Source organism: Macaca nemestrina, chromosome 15, assembly GCF_043159975.1.
Source record: "Macaca nemestrina isolate mMacNem1 chromosome 15, mMacNem.hap1, whole genome shotgun sequence".
NCBI classification, from domain to species: domain Eukaryota; kingdom Metazoa; phylum Chordata; class Mammalia; order Primates; family Cercopithecidae; genus Macaca; species Macaca nemestrina.
This window is the reverse complement of record NC_092139.1, coordinates 88,450,945-88,460,606: the sequence shown is the minus strand read 5'-3', so window position 1 is coordinate 88,460,606 and position 9,662 is coordinate 88,450,945.

Sequence of the window (9,662 nt, the reverse complement as noted above, 5' to 3'; positions counted from 1 at the left end):
ACTACTAACACCAGTCATCAGCCAGCAGGCTCCTCTCTGCTGGCTACTTCACACTTTCCCCTCTAGGCTCTTAACACCTCCTTCCACAGATTCCTTCTATTGCCCCTGATTTATCTTGTCAATGACATCAGAAGATAACTCAACAAGCTTTTCTACCCACTCTGAGCTTTTCGAGTGTTGAAGGTGAGGGACCACAATTTAATCAACTCCAAGTATTCATATTTCCTTTATTTTATTATTATTATTATTACTATCATTATTATTATTTTTGGCTGAGCCTCACTCCGTCACCCAGGCTGAAGTGCAGTGGTGTGATCTTGGCTCACTGCAACCTCTGCCTCCTGGGTTCAAGTGATTCTCCTGCCTTAGCCTCCTGCTTAGCTGGGATTACAGGCATGTGCCACCATGCCTGGCTATTTTTTTTTTATATTTGTTAGAGATGGGGTTTCACCACGTTGGCCAGGCTGGTCTCGAGCTCTTGACCTCAGGTGATTCACCCACCTCGGCCTCCCAAAGTGCTGGGATTACAGGGTTGAACCACCATGCCCGGCCACATTTCCTTTATATCCTATAATCCTGGCATTCACAATGATATCCTATAATCTTTTACTATTAGACTTCTCCCAAATACTTGTCATTTTATTTCATTGATTAATCTTCTCCTTACAGAACAATTTCCCATTTATTATGTTTATAAGATGCATTAGGTATTAACTTCACCATAAGAATCAGAGTTTCTTAGGAAGAGTAAGTTTTCTAATAAAGTATATTTTAATTGTTGGTAAAAGTCTAAAATGTCACATGCCAAGTAAACAAACAGGGGTCTCCGCAAAGAGAAAAAGTTGGGCTCTTTGATCAATGTGTTTCTATGTTGAGGTTGTATGGGGATCATCTAAATGATGGGTGAAGGTGAGGTTGGGGTTGGCACTCACTCCATTGGAGGAGCGGACAGAAACCTGCCTCTGCATTGCAGTCGCGTAGGACACAGTGCTCTCTCCTGGGTTGTATATTACAAGAGAATATCCCTGGAGCCATGTGGGGGACAAAGATGTGGGGGGTTTGGTCCACCATTAGAAATGTGGTGCTCTCACACATGCATTTTTATCTCGATGGAAAGCTATCTTTAAACTAGATTTTTTTTCCCCCACAATATCAAAAATCATTGTCAACTACAACCTAACGCTCCCACTTCATTTGTTCTTTCCAGATACTGCCTGTGATATGTCAGAGGATAAGGAAAGGCCACAAGAGCACACACATGGGATCATTGTCTTGTGTGGGTGTTGGGGGCAAACAGGGACGTGGGGCCCAGGAAGCCTCAACTAAGTGTGAGGAACAAGTCTGGCTCTGTAGAAGGAATAAAGGGATCTCTGTGACAGAGGGAAAGGGGATTCCAGTGAGAGGACAGGCCTGGGCCCAGGCCACAAGAAGGTGGGATAAGGTTGTGGTGACCCTGCTGAACACACACTCAAAGGCAGAGAGCTGGACCCTCTGAGCATGGAGTCCAGCGTCTCCAAATAAAATAGAGAAGGAAAATCTGGGAAAATAACTATTTCCTTAGTTAAACCTTGCATTCGTTTTTAATAATGACTAATGCGTGTTTATGTTCATATAAGTATCTAGCCACAAATATATCCACAACAATGTTGCCTATAAATATTCATTAATACTGCAGATTTAGTTATTTTAACTCATGATACGATTTTTGATAGTTTTGAATAGTGCACACTTTGTCACATTGAAACCAGCCCTTGTCATTTTTGGTTTAGTTTAAACAGGGCTCTATGAGGTCCCCACATGCTAAGTGAGGCTAGGGGAGCTCATGAGTTTTCATCTCCCTTCCCCTGAGGCACTGTGTGAGCACTGAGGCTGCTTTCCCAGGCTGAGCAGTCACAGGCAGGCCTGTCCTCAATCTGGAAGCCAGAGATGGTCAGAGATGCCATGTTCCTAACCCGGAACCAGGGAATCTCTCTGAGATCCCTGAGAGTTGGCTGTTTTTCCTGTGATCAGGTGTTTGGGGGCATGGCCCTGGTGCTGCTGCAGCCAGACTGCTCCATCTTTGCCAACACCGTTGCTGTCCCCAGTGCAGCTGAGTGTGGTTGTCTGTCGCAAGCCCTTGGATACAGAGAGCTGCTGAGTCTGCCTGCCTGGGCCACAGACACTGCAGGAGGACAGAGAGGGCCATGAGAGCGGGTTTACAGCCCACTGAGCCAGAGAGTGAGGGGTAGGGAGCAGAGGCGGGTGTGGATCCCCCCACACAAGGTTCTTTCTCACCTGAATAGTGAGGGCGGAGGCGGAGGAGAGGAGCCCAGAGCATGGTACAGATTTCCAGCTTCCTGGAGCTCTGCTTTGGAAACTGAGCTCCACTGAGTACCTTTGTATCTCCCAAAAACGTCATAGGGTAGAGTCACTGTATTCACTTAAGACCTTGCTGTGTCTCTTCCTTGTCCACCCTGCTCTGGGCACTCACAGGTCAGAAGGAGGAGATGAACTGACCCAGTGACTGGAGGTGACCTGGATCATGATGACTCCGGGTCCCGGCAGGTCAGCGTTGCAGCCCAAACTAGTCCAGTGAGCTGATGGCTGAACTCCCTTGGGGGACCTGAGTGGTTTTCATTTGGGCAGGATCAACTCAGTGATGATCCTCAGTGTCCTCAGACCCAAAATCTTCCTGCCTCTCTGTCACATCCGGGCATTTCAGTGAGAAGAACACTGGTTGTCCTGATCCTCATTTCCGAAGCTGCTCATGAGGTTGGAGAGGACCCCAGGGTAGCTGGGAATTGTAAACAAAGCAGGCATCGGGCTTAGCGATGCCCGTCTCACTAACAAGACGTTTGTCTTTCAGTTGCATCAGCACCACATACATTGTGATTTCACTTACATCATCTATTAATATTCATTTTCTGTTTCAATTTTTTATGAAAGCAACGCTCACAGAGTTGAATCACATTCATTTAATTGGCACTCACATCTTCAGCTACTGCAATAACTCTCTATTGTTTTAAATTATCTTTTAACCTTCATATGTGTTTCCATCTTTTTCAGAGGCTCTTACATAAGTGTATGTAATGTGCTTCCAGTCTAATTTTCAAATAGCTCATATAAACCTAAAAAAATCATAGTGCATGTTCATATTTCAAAATAATTTATTTCTTTAACTCTTGGCTTTTTAATTTTATTTATTTATTTATTGCCTTTGGAACTCAAAATAATACTTTTATTTTATTACATCCAACTACTTAGCATTCCATCAACTAAGTGCAGGTTATAAATTCCCCTTGTGTTTGACACATAGCTTGTTTTTCATACTTTTCTCCTAGTAAGGACCTTGTCGTAAACATTTCCTTGTGTCTCTGTACAGAGTGGACTTGGTGCAAGACAGATGCTTACCCTCTTCAGCTATCTTCGTGCTGAGAGTCTTTGCTCAAAATAGCTGAATTTGTTTATACAACCTGCTGTGAGTGAGAGTCTGGGATTCCCCACATCCTCACTGGCATCTTATTTTTTTTTTTTTTAATTTGCAGTACCATTTAACAGCTTTCCACCCTCAGTGGCTTCATGCCTTACTCACAAGTATGCCCACAGGAATCAAAGGTCACTCAAATCCCACATTATCTACCTCTGCTCTCTCTTTCATCTTTCTGGCTCAGGCTCTGACACTCTAAACTTTCTCTTTTGGGTTTCTTTACAAAAGGGCTTCTCACTCCCTTCTTGCTCCTTTCTTAAGCTGTTTGCGTTTTTGCAAGGCCTGGAAGGCTTCCCATGCACCGACATGCTTGGCTCATTCCACAATTTCTACTTGAAGATCTTATTCCCTTCTCTTTGTCGCTGGTGGAATTTAACATATTTTGATGTCACATTTATCTACCCTCATTTTGAGACCTGTGAATGGCTTATTTGTGTTCTTTGAACATTTGTATTGGGTTTCCTTTTTTTCTGTCTTCGCTCCTTGCAAAGTTGTCCTCTGGATGATAAAATAGCAATACTTTGTCCTTGCCAATGTCTTTCCACTCCTACATATCATTCTCTCTTCTTACCAGCTGTGGTCCTCTTTGGCAAAAAAAAAAGCTTCAAATAATTGCAATCAAATACTTCAAATTTTCTTTTATGAATTGACTTGGAAGGTTTATTTAAGAAGTACTTTCTCATATGAAGTAAAAATAATATTTTTATTTTTCCAAACTGAAGTTTTTATACTTTTTCTTTCCTAAATTATATTTTAAATCTGTTTGGATTTTTTAATAAAAGTATGAATTAGGTACTCCACTTAATTTTAAGAACAGAGTTAGCCATATTTCCAATATCACATAAAAAAATCATCAGTCCTATCTACTCTAATTTTTAAGAGAATTATGTAAATGTCAAGATCTCAGTCATGCATGATTTTAGCTAATATTGCTTGGTAAAATAACTCAATATCTGGTATCACTTCCTTTACGAAGTTTTGGTAAATTATCTTAGGTAATTTTTATCTCAATTTTCAATTTGAGTTTTGAAATAAGTTAAGCAGTTCCCTAACTTATTGCTGAAATTTTAATTATCTTATATTAATTTGATGGATTCATCCTAGCACACTGCCATCTTTACAATATTGATTTATACAATCCATGATATAGTATAACTTTTTTTTTTTTTTTTTTGAAATGGAGTCTCGGGCTGTCACCCAGGCTGGAGTGCAGTGGCGTGATCTAGGTTCACTGCAGCCTCTGCCTCCTGGGTTCATGCCATTCTCCTGCCTCAGCCTCCTGAGTAGCTGAGACTACAGGCGCCCACCACCATGCCCAGGTAATCTTTTATATTTTTTAGTATAGACAGGGTTTCAACGTGTTAGCCAGGATGGTCTTGATCTGCTGACCTCATGATCCGCCTGTCTCAGCCTCCCAAAGTGCTGGGATTACAGGTATGAGCCACTGAGCCCAGCCAACATAGTATAACTCTTACAGTGTATTGGTATTTTGTATTTTTTTAACATTGTTTATTATTTTCTCCTATTAACCCCTTATACATTCATTGTCACATCATTTAAATATATTTTTATAATTTTTAGTTAATATGCATTATTTGTGTTGTACTTTTTGGAATTTAAAAAAAAAAGTTTAGCAGCAAGGCCTCCATTCCATGACCATAATCCCACGGTGCTGCTTTTGTTGGGGCTTCAGGAATCAGTAGTAAAGGGAGAGTGACTGATGAGATAACAGAACTGGTTAAATCTGAGTTCCTTTTCCAGTCGCTGGAGATACATGTGAGACCCAGGGATGCTGTGCCAGCTCAAGGGTAGTCTCCATGTCTTTCTTGCTTTCCGATGTGACTAGAATTAGCCTCCCTCCGTCCACACCATTATCTTTCTGAACAGGTTCTGCAACTCCAGGGACAGAACGTGTATTACCCAAACCAATCTGACAGTTCACCCCAGTCACCATGATGGTGTCAGGGGACATGGTGTGAGTGTTCTGGTCAAGTTGTCCTGAAGGTCAGAATTTCTGATCAGTGGGTCAGGGATGGCAGGTCTCGATCATTCTCGGGGGGTTTGTGTCCAAATTGAAATCCTGGGACTGAGGAGGTAATTTGTTCCCATGTGAGTATTCATCCAGGGGCAAGAAACGGTCATGAAGAAAGAATATCTCAAAGAAGTCTAAGAGGGAGATTCCTCTCTTGCCATCTTGAATGAAAAAGTCCCTTTGATACTTTTGACAAAGGCTAACAGGCAGTTTGATCTTTCCATTGGAGTAATGAGCTCAGGGCCTCCCTCAGTCCCCTTGCCCATGAAGGCTCCTTCAGCAGGGTGACTCAATACCATCCTGTCCATGTCCTAAGGCCAGCTTGAGCCCTCTTGCCTCACCCAGGCTTCAGTCCCTCCTCCCCACAATCATATGCTAGGTCTAAACAGTCTCTCCAGTGACCCTAGCTGGACCCACAGCCATCACGCTTCCCACCTCCTTGTTCATCTTCTCTGAGGCATCTGAACTTTTCTTCACAAACTTAGCTCAGATCCTCTGTCTTCCTTGTCCAACCCTCTGATGGCTCCTCTACCACCCTTACTGAGCTCTCCTCTCCGCTCCTCACTAAGTGATGACATCTTATGGTGTTGATATTATTACTCAATTGTCTCATCTCTTCCACCAGATGGTGTCTGGTCCATGAGGACAGGGACACTTTCTGTCTTGTCCACCCTATTTCTTGAGCCCCTAGACCTAAGCCTGGCACATAGTAGGTGCCAATTGAATGTTGTGGATGGACAGGCATCTGGCGGTTGAGGCTCTTTGGTCAGATACAGTGGGCGCTGTGTTCCTGGTGCTGTCCTGATCCATGATGGACTTGGTTCCCAGGGAAGCCTGACCCTGGTATTGAGGAATTGATATGGTTTGGCTCTATGTCCCCACCCAAATCTCATGCTGAATTATGATATTAAGTGTTGGAGGAGGGGCCTGTGGGGAGATGTTTAGATCATGGGGGTAGATTTCTCCCTTGCTGTTCTCAAGATTCACTATCATGAGTGAGTTCTCGTGAGTTCCGGTTGTTTAAAAGTGTGTAGTATTTCCCCTTCTCTCTCTCTCCCGCTCTGCCATATCAAGATGTACTTGCTCCCCTTGTCCTTCCTCCATGATTGTAAGTTTCCTGAGGCCTCCAAGTCATGCTTCCCATACAGCCTGCAGAACTGTGAGTCAATTAAAGACAGTGAGCCTTTCTTCATAAATTACCCAGTCTCAGGTAGTTCTTTATAGCAATGTGAGAATGGACTAATACAGATATTTATTTCAATATATGACAGTATGACAATTTGTTACTGCCAAGGGCTGGATATGAAGGTAGAACTGAGAAAGGACTGGGAAATGTAATTTAGACCATGTTTGCTTCAGTGCATCTGATACTCCACATTTTGTCCACCAAACAAAATCACGGTTAAGCAGCTTATTTGGTGAATGGGTTGGGGGCTACACAGGGAAATACCTTCACTGGAAAAACAGCCTGTTTTTGTCTTCCTTCCCCAGTGGCCTACAGTTCCGTGTGAGCATTAATGCTTGTGTGCCAAGATAAGCAGAAATAGTCAGCCTTATCCCCAGACTAGAGGCCAGAAGTGCTCAGCGAAGCCTGTGAACCAGGACAAGACCCTAAAGGCCAATGACTGTTTTCATAGATGAGGAGTTTTAGAGCCATTCCAGGGAACTGCTGATACTCATTGACATGAAAACCACCCCCAGTGCTGGTGGCACTTCCGGTGCAGGAGATGGTGACCCTGTACCCTGGGGACCCTGCCACTGAAGGAGGCTGAGTCAGCACAGACCTGGCCCAGGACCCTGGAAGTGGAAGAGACACAAAAATGGTGATACTGTTCTAGAGACAAGAGGAGAAAGCGGAGTCCTTTGGGCTTCCCAGGGCTTCTCCCTTGGCCCTGTGTCTAGTCACCTGTACAATGAGTGAGGAGTATGAGGAGGAAAGGGGACCAGCCCACGGTGGAGACTGGCCTGAGTCCTGCCTTCTGTGCCTACAGCTACAGCAGAGCTTCTCCCGATCTTTCTCCCTCTCTTTATACTCCTGGAGGAAGAGTCCATCTGTGCAAGTGAGAGCCTCTAAGCTTCTTGATCCCACTCTGTGTTTGGGTCAGGGTCAGGGCCCTCTGCCTTAGGGGATCAGGGGAATGAGCAGGAGTGGAGCCGTGATGTCCCAGGGTTTTGGAAGTTCACAGCTGTGAGGCCTTAGCAGAGGGCAGGAGACAGAATAGGTGGATGATGCCAGCTCTGAGCACACCCAGACCCTTCAGGAACGGACCCCAAGCACTCTCTGTTGTCCAGCCCCAGACACACTACTGGCTGATATGCTGACCATTCAAGTTTCATATCATCTTGGAAGTCAAATAAATTGTAAGATTTATTTTTTGGAAACAAAGTAGTCTAGGTAATTTTGGTAAAGATAATATATATTGCAACAAAATAATTGAAGCTCTCTGAGTCCAATTTCAAATATGATAGAGATCTCAAGTATGACACTGAAGGAGAAAATATAATTGACTAATATCCTATGGCTCTTGGTGTTTGTTTATGTGAAACAGAATGCAGTGGAGAAACCCTGTGAGCAGTCTCTGCAGTGACTCAGTCTGATAAGAGAGCAGAATCCACTGAGTACATGTTGTCCCTCCATTCTGTGCCTCCCATAATGCATTGTGCCACACCAGCCTATTGTGGCTCTCAGCAGACACTCATGAATTCAATACAATGTCTTCTGTCTGCATTGGGTGAAAAACCTGCGCGTTTGTCTGTAGAGTGGGACATTGGATCATTGGATTTCACAGCCAGGCAGGGGAGCTGGACTAAATTCTTCTTACTGTCTCTCAATGAACACACTTCAGTCTCCTCAGATTCTGGTTTCTTGTGTTTGTTTGTTTTGGTATTGAGATGGCATTACTTTTATCTCACACTCATAAGATTGAAAACAATCATAAACATGATTTATTTAAAATGTAAATTATTTTCCCTGTGTCCAGCTAGGGTACTGTCAGGCTGGATAATACACCATTTTTTTGTTGAAAGAAAGTAAGGAAGACCTTCTGTCCTGCATTGTTCCATCACCACTAATATCATTGTGAAGAGGTCACCAGGGGACAATGTGAAACTTCTGAGGTCAGCAAGGCCTGAAGCAAACTCAGATGGTTCCTGTTTCAGCAAAGCTGGGCTCTTGCTTACAGGCCAGTGCACGTGGTAGAGCAGGTGCTTCCTCCCAAGGGGCAAGCTCAGAACTCACAGCCACCCTACACGTCCCCTTTACAGAGGAGCTGTTCTCTGGGATGAAGACTCAGAAATGTGTGCCTATGATGGTGGTAAAAGGAATCAGGTTTAAATAATGGACCAGACAAACACTGACCCTTTACCAAAAAGTTTGAGGGAGATAAAAAGAACATTGCCGTATCTAGCCTCAGCTTGAAGACCCAGGGGTTCCTGCAACATCCACACCATGGCCTGGACGCCTCCTTTCCTCCTACTCTACCCTCCTCTCTCTCACAGCTCAGGTTCATGGAGAGCTGGGTGGGGCTGGGCTGATGAGGGACCAGGAGGCCACTCGGGAGCGGGTGTTCTAGGCTGACCAGTCTCTAAGGGAAGAAGGTGCATCACCAAGTATATGTGCCCCTTGAGCCTCAGTGGGCTCATCTAGAAAAGGGGGTTTTCTCTCAGCGGCGCCCATCTAGATGGGTGGGGGCTCAGTGGAGTGAAACCTCACCCCTGGATGGCACAAAAGGGCAACATGGAGAGAGGCGCCTGAGAGATGGTAGAACCAACTCTGACCATCTGGTCCTCAACTCATCACCTTGCAGATGCTGCTTGTTGGCCAGGCTTGGATTCGCCCTGGTTAATTGTTTTCCTTCTTATCTGCCTTGAATAAACAGGGGTGCCGCAGGCTGAGCAGAGCCTCACAAACAGGATGAGGCTACTAATGTGCCTTCCCTGCCCATGGGTGCTCTCCCTGATGGGTTCCCCTTCAGCTCTCAGGCTGAGGGCAGAGAGAGGAGCAGGTTCACAGATGACTCTTTCAGTTCAGCCCAATCCTGAGTCCAGTACAATGTGGCCAGTGTGGTGAGAGGCAGGTCTTCAATTGTCAAACAGTTATCAAGCACCTACCTTCTGCTGGGCACGGAGTTTAGTGTTGGGAAGGCCATGATGATCTAGACAGCC